At 44.8% G+C, this 22,919-nt stretch overlaps 1 protein-coding gene across 4 annotated transcripts in view; it reads left to right on the forward strand.

Moving 5' to 3' along the window:
• Window positions 1-22,919, forward strand: part of CHST8 (carbohydrate sulfotransferase 8) — a 209,366-nt gene that overhangs the window by 37,580 nt on the left and 148,867 nt on the right. The gene's annotated exons all lie outside the window — the stretch shown is intronic.

The following is a 22,919-nucleotide window of genomic DNA, read 5'->3' on the forward strand; positions in this document are numbered from 1 at the left end:
GGCCAGGAATGGATCAGGGTTCATTGTGTGAAACCTTCTGTTTATAAAGCCTTCTGTTATAAAGCCCTCAGAGAGATCACAGGATTATAAATTAACAATTGCAATGGCTTTTAGCATTCATCCAGTCCAAATCCCTCATTTTACAAATGATGAAACTGAGATCCTGGCACAGCTGAAGTGACTTGCTCAAGGTAGCACAGTCAGGATTCCAAGCCAGCTCCTGGACAGCATATGGCTCTGCATGGATAATGACAATAAAAAGCATCACTGACAAGTATATAGAACTCAATGCATGTGAAGTAATTTGCAAACCAGAATCTCACCTGATTCTCACAATAGATCTGTGACACAGGTAGTACAAATTTCACTACAGGGATTTTACCGATGAAGAAACTGAGGCACAAAGAGATCAACAAGCTCACACAGTCAGTAAAGTATGAGAGCTGAGATGTAAATATAGGTACTTCTGAATCCCTGGAACCATCGGTCCCTAGTAGCACACTATACTGCTTCAGACTCGTCAGTCCTGAGCTTCCATTGGCCACACAGTTACACAAAATAAAACCAAGGATCTTTATTCTTTACCTGCTGAAAATTATTACATGGCTCGGATGAGGCAAGGCAAGATCAGTTGTGTGTTACAGGTGACATCAAGATATCATGTGAAAGATGTGTTTTCTCCCACCCTCTGGCCTTTGCACTTGTAGAATGAAGGCATGAGAGGAGGCTGGGGAGCTGAGCTGTAGTTGACTTGCTCAGATGCTGCAGGCTGTGCCTTCCGCATCTAGAACCTCACTGCACCCCACCCCATTTGCACTACTCCCACCTGTCAGAATGTGACTCTTCATATGTCCTGAAGTTAGTGGGTCCAGGGCATGGCTCCTGAAATGGCCCCAGGCCCATGCCAAGGCAATCACTAGGGACCAAGTGAGGATCCCTGTCTGGGAGCAGAGCCTGGTTGAGTTTGTCTTCAGTTTGCAGCAATGGAATACAGGGGCCCTTCCCTCCTGGGCCACAATTAACCATCTGTGCAGTGTGGGGGAGGGGTCCTTGCCAACCTCTCCCTTGGCTCAGACACAGCTTCCCTTAATGAGGAGGTTTTGTGGAAGTTTTAATTATTGCTCCATGCCTCAGTTAATTATTTGCATATGGCTTTTACCAGCGAGAGGAGGATGTGAGTGTGTTCCCTTTCTCCTCATTCCCGTGTTTGGCTCTAATGAAAGGCAGCACGAAGATATTTCCATCACTAATGATGGTGGAAAATTAGTTTCGAATTCCCAAAGGGCTCTAGAAAGATGTGCCAGGGAGGTATAAAGGGCAGGCAATAGAAAAAACATTTGTCGCATAGGCAGACCCACCTCTTCACTTCAGAAGGCTCCTACCATCTAGAGCTACAAGTGGCCTCAGGGGCCGACTAGTCCAACCCCCTCATTTTTCATATGAGGAAACTGAGGCCAAAGAAGGAACTTACCCAACATCATACAACCAGTTGTTGTCAGAGATAAGATTTGAACCCAGGTCCTCTGTGTCTAGAACTGGTAATCTTTCCATTGTACTGGGCTAAATCTCTCCTTGTTCTCACTCTCATTCCTCTTCCCATCTTTGTTGAGGGGGCAGAAGGTATTTCCTACCTAAATGTCAGTCAGGTTAAAACAAAAGTCTGGGGACAGCTAGGTGGCACAGTGGATAAAGCACCGGCCCTGGATTCAGGAGTATCTGAGTTCAAATCCGACCTCAGACACTTGACACTTACTAGCTGTGTGACCCTGGGCAAGTCACTTAACCCCCATTGCTCCCCCCCACACACACACAAAAAGTCTCTAGGAGGCAGCCTTGGGGCTCTGTGCTCAGCTGGAGCTGTCCAACATTTTTAGCAGTGACTTGTGTGAATGTGTAGACGGCGTGCTTATCAAATTTTCAGATAACACAAAGCTGGGAGGATGAGCAAACAGTCAGGATCTGAAAGGATCTTGACAGGTTTGAATAAGATGAAATTAAAAAGGTGTAATTGTAAATTATTGCATTTGGGTTTTTAAAAAATCAACTGCACAAGTTAAGGATGGGAGAGGCAGGCTAGATGACAATTCACGTCAAAAAGGCCAGGGAGTTTTCATGAATTGCAATGTCACCAAGTGTCAACAGAAAAGAAAAACTAATGATTTTAGGCTTTAAATAGAGGAATCTGCAAGTCCCCCTGCACTCTGATCTAGTCACACTGTATTTGGAGGCCAGGCTATCACCCTTACACTGACTACACTTTTCTCTATTCCCCATCTTGACACCTTCGTGAACCAGTTCAACTCTTTTCTCCAGGTGCTTAATTCTTTATCCTATCTCCAGACTTGCCCTGCCAAGCCAAAGCATTGAAAGAGCCACCATTCACTGCCTTCACTACAATTCACACACTGCTGAACAAAATGGTGCTGACTGTTAGGGTGTCTCAACTGGGCCCTCTCTGTGGCAAGGCAATACATTTAAACTCCCCTAATTTACTCACTATCACACTCACAACAACCCCTTTTTTTTTTTAAGTGAGGCAATTGGGGTTAAGTGACTTGCCCAGGGTCACACAGCTAGTAAGTGTTAAGTGTCTGAGGCCGGATTTGAACTCAGGTACTCCTGACTGCAGGGCTGGTGCTCTATCCACTGCGCCACCTAGCTGCCCCCCACAACAACTTTTATAAAACTTATCCCTCTTTGAACCTTCCATGGTTCCCCTGCCCCACTCACCTTTTCAGCTAAGAACCTTGCCTCATAATTATTTTGCTGAAAAAAATGAGATCATTTGCCAAGATCCCCTCTTCTCCCCTTCTCATCTCACAGCACTCAGATGGGATGCCTTTCCTATCTCCTTCTTGACCCATCTTCTCCTTGTCAAGGCAAACCCCCTCTTCATGCAAGGATGATCCCATCTCATCCCATCTTCTCTAGCAGATGACTCTTTTACTATCCCCGCACTCTCGCTCATCTTTAGTCTCTCTCTGTCTCCCTGCTCCTTCCCTACTGCCTCCAAATATGCCCATGTCTCCCTCATCCTAAAAAAGTCCTCATTTGATCCATTCATCTCTGCTAGCTATTGTCCCAGAATCCCTCTCTTTTGGGACCAAACTCCTTGAGAAGGCCATCTATAATAGATTGCTCCACTTCCTTTCCTCTCACTTTCTTCTCAACCCCCCACGATCTGGCTTCTGACCTCATCATTCAGAGGAATCTTCTCTCTCCAAAGTTAATAATGATCTCCTAATTGCCAAATCTAATGGCTTGTTCTCAACGCTCATCATACTTGGACCTCTCTGCAACCTTTGACAATGTCAATCACCCTCTTTTCCCTGATGCTCTCATCTCTTTAGGTTTTTTGTGATACTACAGTATTCTCACCTGCTTCTTCTACTGCCTGATTGCTCTTTCTTTCTTTCTTTTTTTTTTTTTTGCTGGGCAATTGGGGTTAAGTGACTTGCCCAGGGTCACACAGCTAGTAAGTGTTAAGTGTCTGAGGCCGGATTTGAACTCAGGTCCTCCTGAATCCAGGGCCGGTGCTCCATCCACTGTGCCACCTAGCTGCCCCCTGACTGTTCTTTCTTAAGTGTCTTTTGCTGGATTTTCATCCAGACCACACAAACAAATAGTTCCCCAGGGCTCTGTCAAGGTCTTTTTCTCTTCTTCCTTTATCCTGTTTCACTTGGTGAGTTCATTAACTCCCAAAGTTCAGCTATCATCTTTATTCAGATGATTCTCAGATCCCTCAGATCTCACCTGTCTTTCAGACTCACATCTCCAGCTGCCTATTGAACATCTCTGGATGTCTTGTAGATATCTTAAATAGAGTTCAAAACGGAATTCATTACCTTTTTGTGGTGGCTAAGAATTAGAAGTCAAAGGTTGTAGGGGCAACTAGGTGGCGCAGTGGATGGAGCACCGGCCCTGGATTCAGGAGGACCTGAGTTCAAATCCAGCCTCAGACACTTAACACTTACTAGCTGTGTGACCCTGGGCAAGTCACTTAACCCCAATTGCCTCACCAAAAAAAAAAAAAAAAAGAAAGAAATCAAAGGTTCTGAAAGGTTCTGAACACCAGAGGGTTTTATATTTGATCCTAAAGGTGATAGGGAGTCAGTGGAGTTTATTGAGGAGGGAAGTGGAGTGATATAGTCAAACCTGCACTTTATTTTGGGAATGGCTAAACAAGTTATGGTATGTGATTGTAATGGAATATTATTGTGCTATAAGAAATGACAAGCAGAACGATTTCAGAAAGGCTTGGAAAGACATATGTGAACAGATGTAGAGTGAAATGAGTAGAACCAGGAGAACATTAGCAATATTGTTTGATGAAGAACTGTGAATGGCAACTATTCTCAGCAATGCAATGATCCAAGACAATCCCAAAGGACTAATAATGATGAAGCATACTATCCACCGCCAAAGAAAGAACTGATGTTGTTTTTGTTTGTTTGCTTGTTTTTGGTGGGGCAATGAGGGTTAAGTGACTTGTCCAGGGTCACACAGCTAGTGTCATGTGTCTGAGGCCAGATCTGAATCCAGGGCTAGTGCTCTATCCACTATGGCACCTAGCTGCCCCCTCCCCCCCAGAGAACTGATATTGATTGAACACAGGCTAAAGCATGCTATTTTTCACTTTCTTTCATTTTTCTTTTCTCTTATTTGAATCTTCTTATACAAAATGACCAATATGGTGATGTTTTACATAATTGCATATGCATAACCTATATTTGATTGTTTACCATCTCAGGGAGAGGAGAGGGGAGGGAGGGAAGGATAGAATTTGGAACTCAAATTTTTAAATAAAAATGTTTATTAAAAATAAAAAATAAAATGTATTTATATTAAAACCAAAATATACCAATACGGTTTATATTTAAAAGCTACCATGAAAAAAAAAAATAAGTGCAGCTCTGACCATATCACCCTACTTCCCTACTCAATAAACTCCACTGGCTCCCTATCACCTTTAGGATCAAATAGAAAACCCTTCTGTTTGGTGTTCAGAACCTTTCACAACCTGGTAGGTTCTTTCCTACTTTTCCAATCTTCTTATACCTTACTTTTTGTCAGGTATTCTGTGGTCCCACTGGCCTCCTTGCTATTCCTCAAACAAGACCCTCCATTTTCTGACCATGGGCATCTTTACTGGTTGTCCCCTCTGCCTAAAGTGCTTTCCCTCCTCATCTCTACTCCCTGGCTCTCCTTTTTTCAAGTCCCAACTTAAATGCCATCTTTTATAAGAAGCTGTTCCTCACATCCACCTCACCCCTTACCTGTATTTTCTGTAAGGTCCCTTCCATCTCTAGATCCATAAACCTATTGTGGTAGGCTCATCAAAGCCCAGCAAAACGTACAAATCTATGAACTTGAGCTCTGCAACCATATAGAGCAGGAAGTAAAAATTCTTTCACTTGGGTGGGAGTCAGCAAGCAGTAGACCATTGGGGTAAAAGGATAAATCTCCAGGGACATTGTCATGGAAGGCAAAGGAGAGATCAACTCTAGGTGCAGTTGTCTGGGAAAGGAAGTGGTTCATCCCTGAGAGATACTTATGTTTAAAACAGGGGTTGAGGATGGCTGATGGACCCTTGGTAGAGGAGCACTAGAGTCAGGACCTCAGAGGTAAGACTGGGTGAGTGAGTGGAGAGGTATTGTTGAATTTCTTGGCAGACAATTTTGGGGTAAGGCTGAGGCTGAGCAAGTGAACAGGTAACAATAGAGGACCAGGAAGTATCTACTTTGGCTATGGCTAGGACTGCCCAGGAGGGAAAATGCACATGTTAGAGAGGAAAGAACGCTGATTTGGGGTTTAAGTGCCTTCTCTTTCTACCTGTGTGATCTTGGGCAAATCACCTAACTTTCTGGCCCTCAGTTTTCTGAACTATAAAAATGAGATTGACCCAGAAGTCCCCAAGTTCCTTTTCAGTTCTAAATCTATCATCCTATACTCTCATGATCTCTATTGGGGAGGACATTGGTACCCTGATAGGCCTACCCTGGTTATGACTGTACCACACAGAGGTGTCAAACATGTAGACCCCTAATGCTCCCCCCAACATTCCCCAGTGCTGCCTAAACCAGATTAAAATAGAATGGGGAAATATTTAGCAAAATAAATAAAAATAGAATAAAACACAGATAATGTTAATATGCAAGCTGCAGATATTCTTATGTAAGGTGGAGTGGTTACATTTCAATTTGTGTTTGACCCCACTGCTGTACATCAATGGGCTACCTTCTTGGGAAATGAGCTCACTGGGAATGTTCAAACAGAGGATGGGTGATCACTTCAAGGATGCTAAAAAGGGACTTATTGCTTCAACTAGGTGACCGTCCATCTCTGAAAATCTATGATTTTAACAAGATGAGACAAAGATGGCAAATCCAAAATAGTTTTGACCAATGACCCTTTGCAGAAAATGTTGGGTTAGGATGATAAAAAGCTTCTTAGAATCAAGAGTCTCTCAGGCCTGGAGAGATAGTAATACACATGGGAGGCTGGTTCTCACTCCCATCAAATCCCCCAAGTGGCAGATACCTTAACGCTCACCACCAAGATGAGAGAATGCTGATTTCCTGAGCTATTTTCCCATGAGTCACTTGGCATTTGAGGGGGGTAGGGGACACATGAGATTATTCACTATGGATTTTAAGCCGCCAGAGCTATGGGCTCCAGGGACACAGAGCTTTATTTTCTCTTCCTCACAGTAGTTGTTACCAAGTACTCCACTGCCATACTCTGCACATGCCTATAACCTGAATCCTCTGAGCCACTGAGGTTTGGTGTGGTAGAACGGATTGGGTTTCAGCAGACCAGGGGTTTGAATCCTGACTCTGCTACTTAAACGTTGTGTGACCTTGAGCAAGTCACTTTTCTTATCGGGCCTCAGTTTCCTCCTCTGTAAAATGAGAAGGGTTAGATCTCTCCGCTCACATAACCAACCATACAAGTTCAGTCTCTTATCACCTTCTGCCTGGACCATTTGGGGGAGGGGTGTGTGATAACTTTTTAATTGGTTTCTTTGCCTCAAGTTTCTCCCCATCCCAGTCCATTCTCCACATGGCTTCCCTACTGATTTCTCTAAAGCATGGGCATAACCACGTCACTCCCCTATTCAACAAACTCCAGTGATTTCCTATTACTTCTAGGATGAAATAGAAATTCTCACATGTAAAGCCCTTTACAATCTGATCCCAAACTACCTTTCTAATAATATTATTTCACATTTCCCTGCACTCATGCCATGGTGCAGCCAAACTGACCATAATGTCCTCTCCATCTCCCTTCCCCTATCCTTTTCTTTGCCTGTCCCCCACACCTATAAAACATTCCCTCCTTAGAATCTCTGAGGCCTCAGTTTAAACACCAGTTTCTGCTTGAAGCCTTTCCTGATTTCCACAGCTTTTTAGGGCTTCCCTAATTGCTTCCCCCACCCCGGATTAGCCAGTATTTACTTAGTATGTACCTACATTTACCTTTCTTATCTCCCTTTTTGAAAGTAAACTCCTTGAGGGCAGGGACTGTTTCACTGTTTTTGTAATCCCTGGAACTGTTGCTAGAATATAATAGGTGCTTTTTAGTGCTTGTTGATTGATTGATTGGATTATTTCATTTTACATCTAAGCCTAAAGATCTGGTTGGTTTGGGAAGACTTGAAGACCTCACTCACCCTTTTGTTCCAGTGCTGTAGTGCCCATAGTCTTCACATGCTTGGGGTAGACATCTCTCCCTTACTCACTTGAGAGCTGGAGAACTATCAGTCACCTTCAACCTGCTTTAGTAGGTTTGCTGAAACAGTTTATGGAGTGTGGCCACTGCAAACACTACAGCTTCTTGGAACCATGTGAAATTTGGGTAAAAGGTGGATACCAAAGATGGATGAGCAGCCCTGAAAAGGGCTTGGCAAGCCCTCACACCAGGGCCACTAGTCCTTCCGATCACCCCATACACTCCAACAGAATGGATGGATGAGAACAATTTGTTCCAATGGCACGTGCTGTGGAGCACTTAGAGCTTGCTCAGACATTTAAGATGCCAGGGTCATCGACTACATCTTGACTTTTGTCTTGCCACTGGACTTTGACTCAGGAAGAGAGAGTGAGGTTGACAACTTGGTGCACCTCTACCTCACTTAAATCCAATTCATGTTCAAGTCAAGACATCTATCTCCCCGTCATCCACTAATTTACCCAAATAACATGATGTCATTGGTCCTCTTCAAAAATGACGAATGAACAACAAACAGTGCTGATAAGTAGACTCTGCTTTGTACTGTGACTTTGACTTACCTGAAAAAGGCAAGGGGCACTGTGGCGTGAACTCCATACATACTCACATACTCTTGTATAGTAAGAACAGGCATGTGTTCTACATTCCCCAGCAGGGGTGTGTACTACCTATTGTGTTTCTTCATCTACTTGCTGGTTAGTGTAAAAACATATTCTTTATCCAACATTTGAACAAAACAAAGACTCAATCTCATGCAGAGCCCTGCAAAGCCAAGAGGCTTAAAATCGAGCATGCTGGTACCCAGCCAGATGGGGGACATTGTGTGTGTGTGTGTGTGTGTGTGAATGCATATACTCATATTTGCTTATAGTATAGTTGGCATATATGTGGACGTGGTATATCTCTTTGGGGAGGTGTTGGGTTGATAGAGGTATAGATTCACATAGATCTCTCTGTATCTATATCTATATATTGTTAAGGGCTAAAATTCTAGCTAAACTGTCTAAAATATTTAATGAGTGGTCGCCAATAAATTATAAGCTTTAGCAAGAGTTAGACTTTTAAGCGTTTATTAAGGAGAATAAGAATTTGGTAAAGAGAGAGAAAAAGGCCTAGATTTCTATCTATTAAAGGGAGAGCACACTCTCCACCAGAGTCCCAAGGAAAGAGCGTGAGACCGAGCGCCAGTCTCTTCCTTCCTCCTCCCACTTGCCCGCGTCACTTCCTGACGCCAAAGAAAAGACTCCTGGTCTTGCCCTCAAAGACCTTCGCTTCATGGGCGGAACTCTTCTACAGTAAGTCTCCAGCAGGTGGTGTCATTCCAATCGTTACAATATACCAACATAGACAAAACTATTTCTTGAGAATACTATTCTGGTCACTCCCCAGTCTAGTCCTTCACCTCCATACATCCACACTTTGCCACATTAGAATATAACCTCCTTGAGGAAAGGGATTATGTTATCTTGATGTTGTTTCTCCCCAATCCCCTAGCACAGCATACTGCACACAGTAGGAATATAATAAAAACTCGAATGGTACTATCTTTGGAAAATCCAGCCCTGGCTGAAGCTTAATTCCCCTTGTCACCCTGCTCATGGGGTACTTAGCAAATTTGTTAAAAACAGAAAAATTCCCCCAGGACAGTGGTCAGTAACGGGATCTGTGGGACTAGATTCATCATTATCCTAGATGGTTTCAATCTTTCCCTAATCATGACTCACAAGTTATTTCTCAATCGATATCTACCTTCACAACTTGATTTTGGAACAGGATGCTATTTCTGTCAGACTAATGATACAAGTCATGATTTTTTTTAACAATAGAAGGTTAATCAGAAGTCATGGATCATTTTGTCTGATCAGTCTGACCTTTCCTAAACCCAGACAAGCCCTTTTGATGATTGGGTCCCAGACCAAGGGGCCGGCAGCCACGACTGAAATATCTTCGTTCTCCTGCAGTCTCCTTCAGGCCGATGACCTGTCTCTGCAGGCTCTCATATGCTACAGAAACACCCACATTCTAGTTGGCCCATGCAGAGGTTTCTTGGAGTAACTGAAGTGACTTCCTAATGTGAACGCTTACCCGAGGACAATTCTGGGAGGTCTTTATTTTCCAACATAGAAATGTGTGTGACTTTCAGTCTCTCTGTGCTAGTAACCTTAAAAAAAAAAAAAACAGAGATAAAGTTATTTTAGAAATCAAAGTCAATTCAGCACCTGGACAATTTGTGTCATTGAGATCCTGATTCCAACATTTCTCTTGCTCTTGCTCACCTCATCTGAAAAGTTCTCTTTGGCCTCAGCCCACACCCCCCTCTATGGAGAAAAAGCTCAGTGTAGAGAGTGCCCATGGTTGTTTCAGAAGTGTCTATGGTGACTTCTAATGGTTCCCTGTTGCTTCTGGATAAAATATACAACCTAGTGTTTACCTACATTCATTGCCTTTTTCTTCCTTCCAATATCACTTCCTTCTGTGACTTTGTTCTGTCCAGACAGGACTTCTTACTGTTCCTCAGATTTGACCACCATTTCCTCCTCCATGAATTCATGCAGGCTCTTCCCCATCTCTGGGATGCATTCCCTCTTCATCTCTGCCTGTCAAAATCCTTCTCATATTTCAAGGCTCAAGTTCATGCCATCTGAGGATTAGAGAAGACTTGGGGGAGAAAATGGTAGCTGTCTTCCAGTATCTGAAAGAATGTCACCTGAACCAGGGATTAGATTTATTCTGCTTAGCCCCAGAGAACAGAACTAGGGGTAATGGGTAGAAGTCACAAAGAGTCAGATTTAGACTTGATCTCTCTGGACAAATTTAAATCAGTCAATCCACAAGTATTAATTAAGTGCCTATAATGTGCCAGGCACTATGCTTAGGGACTGGGAATACAAATATAGTGAATGAAATGATCCCTATTGCAGAGTTTACATTCTAATGGGAGAGACAGGTCTATATACAGAATAAATATATATAGGTATATTCTCTTTTTTAAAAAATTAATAAAGTATTTTATTTTTTTCCCATTACATGTAAAGATAGTTCTCAACTTTTGTTTATACAAGCTTTCCAATTTCAGATTTTTCTCCCTCCCTCCCCCCTCCCCTAGACCCCAGGTAATCTGATATAGGTTTATATATATATATATATATATATATATATACACACACACACATACACACATACATACATATATGGTATATTCTCTTTATGATATATAAATAGATTAAATAAAAATAAATACAAAGTAGTTAAATATAAGGGAGGGAGGGGGGACACTAGCAATTTGGGGGCTCGGGAAAGACTTCATGTAGAAAGTAGGACTTGAACTGCGTTTTAAAGGAAGAAAGGGATTGTATGAGATAAAAATGAAGAGGGGGTATATCCAGGCCTGGGGGACAGCCAGTGCTAAGTCATAGAGATAGGAGATGCAGTGTCATGTGTGAGGAACAGAGAGACCAGTTTAGCTGGATCCCAGCACATGGGATGGGATGAGAAGTATTTCCCAATATGCCTAGAAAGATAGGTTGGGGCCAGGTTGAGAAGGACTTTAAAAATGAACAGAGCAGCCTGCATTTTACCCTGAAGGCAATAGAGAGCCACTAGAGTTTTTGAGTAGCTGAGTGATGTGGTCAAACCTGTGCCAAAGGAAAATCCCTCTGGCTTGCAGTATGGACAGAGGACTAAGTGGGGAGAGACGAGAGGAAAACCAGTTTAGGAGGCTGGTGCGTGGTCCAGAAGAGAGGTCGAGGGCCTGAACTAAGGTGCTAGCATTGTGAGTGGAGTGGGAGTTATTTAAAAGGAAGATCACCTGCCTCACAGTGATGATGGATTTTCCCTCTCTGGAAGTCTTCAAGCAAAGACTGGATGACCGTTTGTCAGCTGTGGAATAGGGGAGATTCTTGGGCAGGTGTGAATTAGACAGGATGGCCTTGGAGATCCCATCTAACTGCTGAGATTCTGTGATCCAGAGCCTCCTCCTCCTCCTCTTCCTCCTTCTCCTCCTCCTCCTTCTCCTCCTCCTTCATTCTCCTCCTCCCCCTCCTCCTCCTTCTCCTTCTTCTCCTTCTCCTTCTCCTTCTCCTTCTCCTTCTTCTTAACTGGGGTTAAGTGACTTGCCCAGGGTCACACAGCTAGTAAGTGTCAAGTGTCTGAGGCTTCTAAAGCATCTGCCCCTGTGAGACACTGATGGGTTAGATGTTTCTGGGGGAAAGGATTACACTGATGTACAATGGCTCTTGTCTTCTCTTTTCCTCAGACACTTGGAGTTTCCCAGGTTTTCTCTTCATTTCAGAAGCAGCAGGGCAAAAGTGATGCAACTTTTTCTGCTGTGTCCCAGAAAGCTTAAAGGGGAGCAATAAGTAGGTAAAGGTTGCAGAGAGAGATTTTGGCTCAATATAGGGAATGAGCTGCTTTGGGAGATAGTTTGTTCCCAGTCGATGGAGGTCTCCAAGCAGAGTTTGGATAATCACTAATTAGGGATGTTGTATAGGCAGTTGCTGTTTAGGCATAGGTTAAATGGCCCCTGAAATTCTGGGGCTTTTTTGATTCTGTACCTTGGCGCATTGCGCACACTGGACCATTCCATTCCTCTCTAATTAAAGGCACTCTTGCTGTTTTGTGGACCACATCTGGCAGAGATGCTTACCACTGCAATCTCCAGAATTAGTCTGGACACACGTGTGCACAGTGGAGGAAACACAAGTGAGAGACCCAAGTGCTATATATATTGAATGGAAAACTGATTCATTATGTCTGAGAAGTTTTGAGATAGTCTTCTTGTCCCTCCACCACTCATTATCTGTGTGAACACATCTAACTCTCTTCAAGGTTTCTCACTGCAAAGAAATTGAGCGTACAAATACTCTTTTATCATAATCACCCTGGCTCCACAGGGTAATTCATAAAAGAGCTAAAAATATATTGAAATTCAATATTGTTTTAGTCCAAATCAATATTAATAATTGTTTGCATTTTTAAAGTGCAATTTGCAATTGAAAAATGTACAAAGATCAACCAGTAGTTGCTAGCGCATCAAATTTCCCTATTAAAGGCGCAATTCTTTAACTTAAAAATGTTTCTCGTACAACAAGAGATGGCATTGATCCACACAATGACCATCTATTATTTACGGGGACAACATTAGAACTTGCCTTAATTATGCATGAGCTGAAAGGTCAGTAACTTTCATTTTTAAGTTCTTGATTGTTCCAAGGAAAAGGTGTCTATAAATACACCAAGTCCTGTAAGAAGGCTCCATGTAGACCAGTTCTCCTCAAGTTGCTGTTCCCAGCTGTGTATTGACATGGAGAGGGATCAAAGAGGGCATTTCTAAAACCACTGGCTGCCCAAAGGTCCAATGCCTGTCTCCCAGGGGTAGGCCAAGCTGTTTTTCATGAGAAGGATAAGACCAGATGTGCCCAGTGGTAATGGACACTAAGGAATCCTGGCTCACCTGGCATGTGTCTCTGTGCATCCCCATACTCCTTGGTGGGTGCGATCCCCTCGGTTAGAGATTATCAGACAAAATCATTTCCTGCCTGGCTCTCCAGCTGAGGGAGCTCTGAACAGAGAGAAAGATGGGCAGCATTTAGGAAGCTGAACTTGACCTCAGTGGCCAAACGGTCTCAATGAGCAACAGTCTCAGAAACAGAGCAACCCCAGGACCGTTCAATAAAGATAAATTACATCCATTATTTGTGATAAACTGGGGAGGAGGGGAAGGTGTGTATCCCAGGGGAGTTTGTATGAGCTGGTCCCTCTATTCCTGGAACTCCTATCTCTACAAACTCAGTGTCTTGCACATAGTAAGGACTTAATAAATGTTTGTTAAAGTGAATTAAATGTGGACCAGGTATTAAAACTCTTTGATTTATGGTGAGGCTAAATGCTTTACCACTGAACAGGCCTTCATTTAAAACTGCCAGAGAAAAAAAGATGTGTAAATAAAGCCCATTAGACTCTTCCAGACTGCACAAGAAATTTGACTTTCCCAGGTTTCTGCAGTTTCATGGCTAGAGTAGTAACTGGCAACTGAGAAGTGGGACTAGGAATGAAAGGTAGTATGGCCTAATGGATGGAGCGCTGGCCTTGGAGTCAGAATTCTGTGTCGGACACTGCATCAGTTTCCTTATCTGTAAAATGAGAGGGTTGAATTACGTGGCTTCAGATGCTTTTTCCAGCTCAATCTATGATCCTATGAATTCTTGTTCCCAAGGCAAATTTCTATGCAGGGGAGGGGGAGAGGAAGTAGAAAGCACTGTGATCTTGGGCATAATTGGGGTGAGGGCATCCACATGGTCCAGTCTTAGATAAGAAGGGTACCAATGGGAGGGTCAGAGTTGGCAGCATAGACCAACAGAGAACCGCAAGGACCATGATCCATAGAGTGAGGAAGCATGCCCCACTTTATGTTGGGCAAAGACCTGATCACTCCATATGGGATGAAGCTAGAACAGATTTTGGGCACCGTCTTCTCGACAGAGCCCCCAGTTCCTATGATGACTCTTCAGTTAGTGTTTGTTCAGTCAGATGATCACCTTCTGCAACTCCTAACTCTCAGGTCACTCAGGCAACATCAGGAAGCAACATGTAAATAGGAGTCTGGGGACTTGGGATTCATCCCATCAAGGTCCTACCGGTAATTAGCTCTGAGAGCCTGGAGAAGTTATTTTGCCTTGACAGAACTGTGGATCTAAGAATTGGAAAGGACCCTGGAGTCCATCTTGTCTCATCCCCACTGAGAAGCCTTTTTACAACCTTCCCAACAGGTGTTCATCCAGCCTATGTGAGAAACTTCAAAGGAAGAGGAGCTCACTACCTCCTGAGGCAGCTCTGTTCCACATTCAGATAGATGTAATTATTAGAAAGTTTTTCCTTACTCCAAGTTGAATTCCCGTTGTTCCTAGTCCTGCCTCCTGGGTCCTAGTGGAACAAATCAAACCCCCCTCTCTCATATAAAGGTCTTCAAGTTCTTGAAGACAGTTTTGATGTCCTCGTCTTGCTCCGAGTTTCGTCTCCAACCTAAAGATCACAAGGTCCTCTAACCATCAGCCAAATTAACACGCATTTATAAGCCCATGCTATGCCAGGTACTATTTAAATTGCTGAGGCTACAGATAGAAAAAAAATGAAAATGGTCACTCCTCTCAAAGAGCTCACATTGTATGGATCCCAGGAGACTTGAACTAATCCTCTCTAAACTGAAATTTCTAGATCTATAAAATAAGGGTACCAGTTCTTGTCCCATCTACCTAGTTTGAGATTGTGAAGATCAAAAAGGTGGCGGGGGGGGGGGGGGGGGGGGACACAGCTAGGTGGCACAGTGGATAGAGCACTGGCCCTGGAGTCAGGAGGACCTGTGTGACCCTGGGCAAGTCACTTAACCCCAATTGCCTCACTTAAAAAAAAAAAGGCTTTAAAAAGGTGGGGGGAGGGAGGAGTTATGTAAAACTGTAGGACTAGCAAAACTTGAGCTGTTCCCAGAGGATTTCTTTTACCTGCCAAACATTCTCACCTCAATCCCTTCTTTACCCTGGAGGTCTTGAGGTGTTTACCATCCTGCCCTTCTTCCAGTTCCCAGTAGCTCTGAGACTCAGAACCTTGGGACCCACCAGGCTTCTGAATTCCCCCTTGGAGGAGCGGGAGCTTAGTGTGACTCGGGAGCTAAGCAAAGCAAGTGATTCACAGAAAGTGAATTTTGGATCCCTTGGGAGCCCAGCCATCCTGTCCCAAGGTCTCAGTGGGAGGATCACTCAGGGAGACTATAGGAGATACTCAAGGAGCATCCCACAGTTATGATTGGTCTCTGGTCCATGAGGTAGGCTGCTGGGGTAAAATCCCGAAGTGTTGTTAAAAGAGACTGGCGTAGTCACCACATTGCAGTGACTAGGAACTAAATCTGGTATTAGAAAAACCTGAGTGCTGCCTCAGACACCTGTAGCTGTGTGACCCTGGGCAAGTCACTGGGCCCGAGTTTCTTTCATCTGTAAAATGAAGGGGTTGGAGCGATGATGTCTAAAATCCTTTCCAGCACTAAAATCTATGCTTCTTGTGGTAGTATGAAACTGAAAGGTAAATTCTTGCTTGGTCTAAAAAAGCAGCAGATTGGTATTTGTCAAGGCAAATATAAAAAACAAAGCGCTCAGAACATCACAGTTGAAAGGACTATTCTGGATTCATTGGGCCCCACCTCCCTCACTCCCATCCCACCCCTACACCCTTTACTAGAGGAAACCAAAGCCCAGAAGTGATTTGCTCAGGTTCACCTGAACCCAGATCTCTTGGCTCCCAGCCTAGCCCTTCTCCCCCCACCCTTTCCCCTCCCAGCTCCATCTCTTTCATATCTATCATTTGCAGCATACCTAGGTAGCTGGGTAACTATTTTTATTCAGGTCTAAAGTCTGTAGGTAATTTTTGCAGATTTAATGTTACCTTTAGTGTTTTGTGTTAATTGGCTGCAGAATTTTAATGAGCTAAAATTGAGAACAACAAGGAGAGAGCCCTGTCTCAGGAATAAGTGGGAGCTTCGAGTCAGAATCTCCCTAAGCAAACAGATGGAGGTGGAGCTCTCTGGGGGAGGATGTTTGTACTGTTTCAGGGAGAAACAAATTAGCCGAGATGGCTGTGGCAGGGAAGGCAAGGAGGGACTGGGTGAGGTGAAGCATCCAGATGTGCACTGCTCGTGGAAGCTGGGCTGATGAGAGTGGCCTCCCAGTCCACTTCTGGGCACCGTGTGCCTGAGTCAGGGTTAGGGCAGCCTCAGATTTCTTTCTCTTGCGCAAGTTGCCATAGCAGCCTTACACTCGCCCTTTGTGTGGGGGAGGGAACAAGTACCAACTCCCATGTGACAGACAGGATTGTGTGCAGAACTTTGCAAGGGCAGATGTGGTCTGCAAAGGCAGCAGCAGGGTGCTTTATGCCAACCTCTACCTCTGACCCTGGAGCCTGGAAATGGTGGGTGGAGGTGGAGTTGAGGGAGGGGTGTGGGGTGTGAGGGATGCTGTCTTGGTAACCAGAGCTGCCCTGTCCTCCCTCAGGTATCTCTGCCTTGGGAGTCTGTCCATCTGCTCCTGCTGGGACAGACTCAGCTGCCGGTTTCATTTATGTGTTACTTGCACCCTAGTGGGACTTTTCCACAAAGGGTGGAATTGAAATCTCCAACGAATGAGGAAATAAAATGAAGACACATCCCTTACCTATGACACTGGGCATAAGGTTAAAGAGTTAATTGGATTTCTGTTGGCTAGGTCATGTTTTTTGTGCTTCCATGGGAGGGGGAGCTATTTTGTTTTTACAAAAATCAGTAATGTCAACAGGGCTACTGGGGATGATTAGAGAAGGCAACATGGATTCTTGACAACTGAGCTTTGCTGTCCAGGTCCCTCCCCCTTCCAATAATCCAGTTCTCATTTCCAACTAGGTAGCCTGTCTCTATACCCCCAGCCTAGCACAATACCTAGTCCAGAGTAGGCCCTTCATTTAATTAAACTGAATTCAATGAAGGCTTGGGGAAACATTTCTCTGTCTTTAGGAAACTGCTCCTGCCACTGTGATGGTGCCCATTAACCCAGAACAGGCATCCCCACTTTTGAAATCAGAAAGCAGTTGTACTGTTCTTTGTCATTCTGGATGTTCAGAAGGGGTTTTAAATGGGGTGTGTTTCTCCATCATACTGCATGTGTGCAATGCCTGCTTGCCCAAATGAGGCTGTGCTGTGTATACATGTTTTGTGCACACGTGAATATGATAGCTATGTTCTGCAGATGCCTATTCATGTTGTGCATGGACGTGTGTGTCATTTGTGTGAATGTATCTATTCGTTTAGGCCTGTGTGTCGGCACATTCACGATCGTGTCTGAACTATGCCCATTTTGGTGCCTGTTTAGAAGATATGCTGCCACCCAGTCCTCTTGCCCTCACTACCTGAATTTTCTTGTTGGGAACTCAGTGATGCTTTTCCAGTAACACAAATCATGCCACCATCTGTGTGTTCTCACCAAGGCAGCTACTTTTGCATGGAAAGAGTGATGGGTGGAAAGCCAAGCAAGGTGTGGGGAAGACGTATACCTGTTGCCGCTTTTGTTTGTTCAGCTTTCCTCCTGAGCCCCTGTGGGGAGGGAACCTCCCTAGAGACTGAAATCCAAGGCAACAGCAACAAGCTCAGGATGGGTCTGACCCTTGGTGGCTCAGGGACAATGTGACACAATGCAGGCTGCATTTAAGAGCAGGGAACCATCTGGCATCATTGCCTCACCGGGCTGAGGCTGACTGTGATGTATGCCGACAAGCAGCATGGATTTCTGTGTTTAACAGAGGTAGGGAGTGCCACCTCCTCCTTTGGGCTCCCAGAGGAGGCAGGAAGCTCACAGTTTATTCCCATCAGTACCAGCAAAATGGGCTATTTGGAAGGTGGGAGGGGAGGAGTGTTCACGCTTTGCTTTCCAGCTGTACCTGTTCAGGAGAGTCAGCTGGTGACTCTTCTCTGATGGGAGCTGCTCCGACCGGTGGCCATGATGGGAGGGGGACTCCTTTGCCTCTCAGTCTAGGGAAGCAAGCCAGGGGAGAAGGCCAGAGCAACCTTTCTAGGAAAAATTCCCCAGGGAATATTCCAGGCCAATTGCGCTAATACACAAACTCAACTTCAGTCTATCTAGGAAGAGAATCCCTTCCTGACTTCTATGTATGCCTCCTGGTTCTTAAAAGCTCCAGGGTTGAGGGAAATACACGTTGGGCATGCGTGGGGGAAAAAAGCATTCACGTTTGCTGAGCTCACAGGCCTAGGGCAGGTTAATTAAAGTCAACTGAGTGAAAAAAACAATTACATGGAAGTGAAGACAGGAGAAGCCTGAACCTGTAATTTAGAACTTCTTAAGGTCTATGCCAGGCTTGCCAGGCTTGAACCTTCAGCTCATTCTCTTTTGTAGCATTTGAGAGGGCGAAGGACAGAGAGGATAGGGAGAGAAGTGGGGAAACTGCTTCACTGTGGTCCTGCACCATGTGGCTCCCGGGCAGCCTGCATTTTAATTGTCTGTGTTGAAGTAGAAGGAGCTGGTGGGCTTTCATCTTCCCCTCCCCACAACACCAGGACCCTGGGAGGTCCCCTTATATTCCCGATCACCTCTCCTCTCAGTGACTCCAGCCAGGCCACCACAGCCAATGATAGGTTGTCTGTCAGACAGTTGCATTTGCAGGGAACCTTGCCAAGAATGTTATGAACTGCAAAGCTGTTACTGCTCTGAATAAAATATGTTTGTGTGAATGCACAGATTTGGGGGGAGGCAAGAAAGCTTCCTGTTGCAAAGCAACACCAGCCCTTACCCTCACCCCAAAAGAAGCTAAACAAAAAAATAAAGTCCATACCAATAAAACAGGAGTCCACAATCCCATCACGGCCTTGTTCAGGTACCTTGTTCCTATTTCTTCAGTCAGTTCTTTGATATGCAAGCCATTGGAGAATCCAAAATGGAGAAGAATACAAAAACTGCAAGACTGAGGAAGTGGGAATAGGGGCATCTAGCCTTGATGACAGGGCTGGGGGAAAAAAAGAAGGCTAGTGGGAACAGTGAAGGGAAGCAGGAATTAGTTGTACTTAGAAACAGAGTGGCCTTGTCTATGAGGACTCCGTGTCCACTCATTGCTGAATAACAGAACTCAAGACAGGCTCACCTTTCCACCCTGTCCTTGGGCTTGACTCTAGAATTGCTGCCCGCTAATGTAAGTCATCCCTCCATCACTCTAATCCACACTGATGGTGTGGAATGGATTGTCAGCTGCCTGCTCCCTGCTGCCTGGTTTCCTTCTCTCTCCTGACCTAGGCTAGGATGGACAGTGCCCAATGATTCCTTTTTGGCCCTCCTCCATCACGGGGCATTCTGGAGGCAGTGAGAGGAGCAGAGGGGAATTGTGGCATTGACAGGAGTTATAGCAAGGGGTATTTCATGTTAACTGCCCACTGCATCAGCACCAACTTTCCATCGATAAAAACTTCCAAGGTTTATTAACATGCTACCTTGGTGCGTGCGAGTGGCAGCTTGGCCGCATGATGGACAGTCTCCACTTGGAGGGAGCCCATTAGAGATTCCATTCTGCCAGGCCCTGTCAGCTCTGATGCCTGCAACCCCCAGGAGGAAAGAAAGGACAAACTATGTTCCTGGCAAAATCTTTAGCTCCCACACGCAGCCTCATTTGACTGAACATGTGACCGAGCTCTGTTCTAAGCCAGATACGTGACTGATAACACTCAGCAAATATATGGCAGTGTCCCCCGGATATCCTCTACCCCAGCCTCAGTTTTCCATCTGTGAAATGGGTACACCCTTCACCAAGACACAAAGAAATTGAGATTTCTGTTTCCCAAGGGAAATTGCTGAAGAACATTCCAAAGTTCTCACTCACTTTTTTTTTCCTGATCACTCAACATTTCTTCACATACACACATACCGCAGTTGGTGCCAAGGCTTCAGCCAACTTCAGAGCCAATTGAAGCTTCATTACGATGCCAAGGAGGCAGTGCACAACAGTGGGGAAAAAGTCCCGGGCTGAGATTCAAGAACCTAGACTCTTGTCCCAGCTGTGTTACCTTGAACAAGTCATTTCCCTCCTCTCAGCCTCAGTTTCTTTATCTGGGAAATGAGGAATTATGACCTTCCAAATTTGGCATTCAAAGAGTTCAAGACTGGGGGTGTGGGGGGCAGCTAGGTGGTGCAGTGGATAGAGCACCAGCCCTGGAATCAGGAGTACCTGAGTTAAAATCTGGCCTCAGACACTTAACACTTCCTAGCTGTGTGACCTTGGGCAAGTCACTTAACCCCAATTGCCTCACTAAAATTTTTTTTTTTTGCAGCTAGATGGCGCAGTGGATAGAGCACTGGCCCTGGATTCAGGAGGACCCGAGTTCAAATCCAGCCTCAGACACTTGACATGTACTAGCTGTGTGACCCTGGGCAAGTCACTTAACCCCAATTGCCTCACCCCCCCCCAAAAAAAAGACTGGGGGTGTGGGATAGGAGTCCATGGGACCCTGGACTGAACCACAAAGTCACAGAACAGAAGGAAATAGGACGAGGAGTTTTCAGCTGCATGTTCCCTCACAGAGGACTTTCTTGTTGTGCTGGAGAGCCACAGATCCAGGCCTGGTGGATGTGGAGACTAAGAGAGGCCCATGGGTTTCCTCACAGTGTAATGTCACACTAGATTCAACCTTAACTCTTTTGAGGTCACTGGGAACATTATCACAGCAGGTCCCAAACTCTGATACCACTTCAGGTACTAGAGGTGCCCTCAGCACTGGTCTTCACCTGACCCTGACAATCCTCCAGAATGAGGTGAAAATGCAGATGCTGCCAAATCTATATTTGGCATGGGACAAACAGTGCTTTGCTCTCGGGTGCCAACACCCATGGGGCACATTTCCTCCCTCAAGGGTGTGATTTTGTTACTTCTCTCAATGGCAACTGCTGTCTTCTGTTCCAATACCTCATAGTTGTGCAAAGGCACAGGGTGCAAATGATCCTTTAGGACAATCTGTAGAATGGGATTTTCCCATCTCAGCATGACTGCATCTTTGGTGGGATTGACTTTGGTACTGCCATGCTTCCTACACCATTGAACTGTCATCCTTTATGTAACCACATGATCCTTCCTCACCCCTACCATCTAATAAGACGGTGCCACTGCCACCCCCTATCTTCCACCCCTGAAATCCCAGTCTAATCATCCAGTCTTCTGCCCTGTTAATGCGCTCCCACCCAGCCTGGACTGTTTTCCCCAGATGCAATTTTAGCCAGCTTATGTTTGTGGGTGTTGCTTAGAAGAAGCAACAAAGAGAAAGAGGATAAGTCATTTACCAGTGTAAGTGAGAAATGCTCTCCCTACTGTCCTACTGTAAGGAAACACATCTGTTGTCATATTGTAATAATCATTATTACATTACAATGGTAATGCCTGCCCACTCTCAGATCATGGCTGTCTTGTTCTTGTTCAGTCGTTTCAGTTGTGTCTGACTCTTCACGACCTCATTCTGGGTTTTCTTGGCAAAGATACTGGAGTGGTTTGCCATTTTCTTCTCCAGCTCATTTTACAGATGAAGAAACTGAGGGAAACAGGGTGAAGTGACTTGCCCAGGATCACACAGCTAGTAAGTGGCTGAGACCAAATTTGGACTCGGGTGTTTTTGACTCCAGGCCTGGCACTCTATCTTCTGTGCCACCTAGCTTCTCCCTAATAGCACCCTCTCTTGCTCTCTGTGTTGCCAGAAATAGTGTCCCTGAGATTTTACTATAAGCAAGTCATTCCTTGTCCTTCTTACTGTAGCGGTACCCCTGAAGTCATACCGTAAATAGTGTGTCTGCTGTCACACCATTAATAGTACACCCACTCTAGTGGCATAAACAATGTTCCCACCATTTTCCTGTAAACAGTGCATCCACCAGTGAGCAATAAGCAGTATACCCACTGTTAAACAGTCAACAGCATGCCTATCATCATTATGTAAGCGATGTGCCCACTGGCATGCTGGCAACAGTGTACTCATCATTGTACCATTAACAGAACACCTAGTGTCTTCTGTATATGCTTATCTGACAGGAGACCATCCAGCCTACTGACCCTCCTTGTTTTATGGATCCTGCCTTGAGAACCATTGATCTGCACCCATTTCTCTCAATTTCCTCATCTTCAGAATGTGGCCATCCTAGCTGTGACTGCTCAGAGAAATGACTGGGAAATATGTCTAGGGAGTAGACATATTGGGCCTGCAGTCAGGAAGACCTTAGTTCAAGCCTAGTCTCAGAAATTTACTGGCTGTGTGGACAAGTCACTTAACCATCACCTGCCTTAGTTTCCTCATCTGTAAAATGGGGATAATAACAGCCCCTACCTTCTAGAGTTGTTTCAAGGATAAAATGAGATAATATTTGTAAAGTGCTTTGCAAACTTTAAAATGTCATATAAATGCTAGTTAGTATTATTCATATTCTTTTTTTTTTGAGGCAATTGGGGTTAAGTAACTTGCCCAGGGTCACACAGCTAGTAAGTGTTAAGTGTCTGAGGCCGGATTTGAACTCAGGTCCTCCTGACTCCAGGGCCAGTGCTCTATCCACTGCGCCACCTAGCTGCCCCTAGTATTATTTTTAGAGACATGGTGGATTGTGGGTACAGATGGTTGCATAGGTAGTAGGTTTTACTCATTT

The sequence above is a fragment of the Dromiciops gliroides genome, chromosome 2 (assembly GCF_019393635.1).
Source record: "Dromiciops gliroides isolate mDroGli1 chromosome 2, mDroGli1.pri, whole genome shotgun sequence".
NCBI lineage: Eukaryota > Metazoa > Chordata > Mammalia > Microbiotheria > Microbiotheriidae > Dromiciops > Dromiciops gliroides.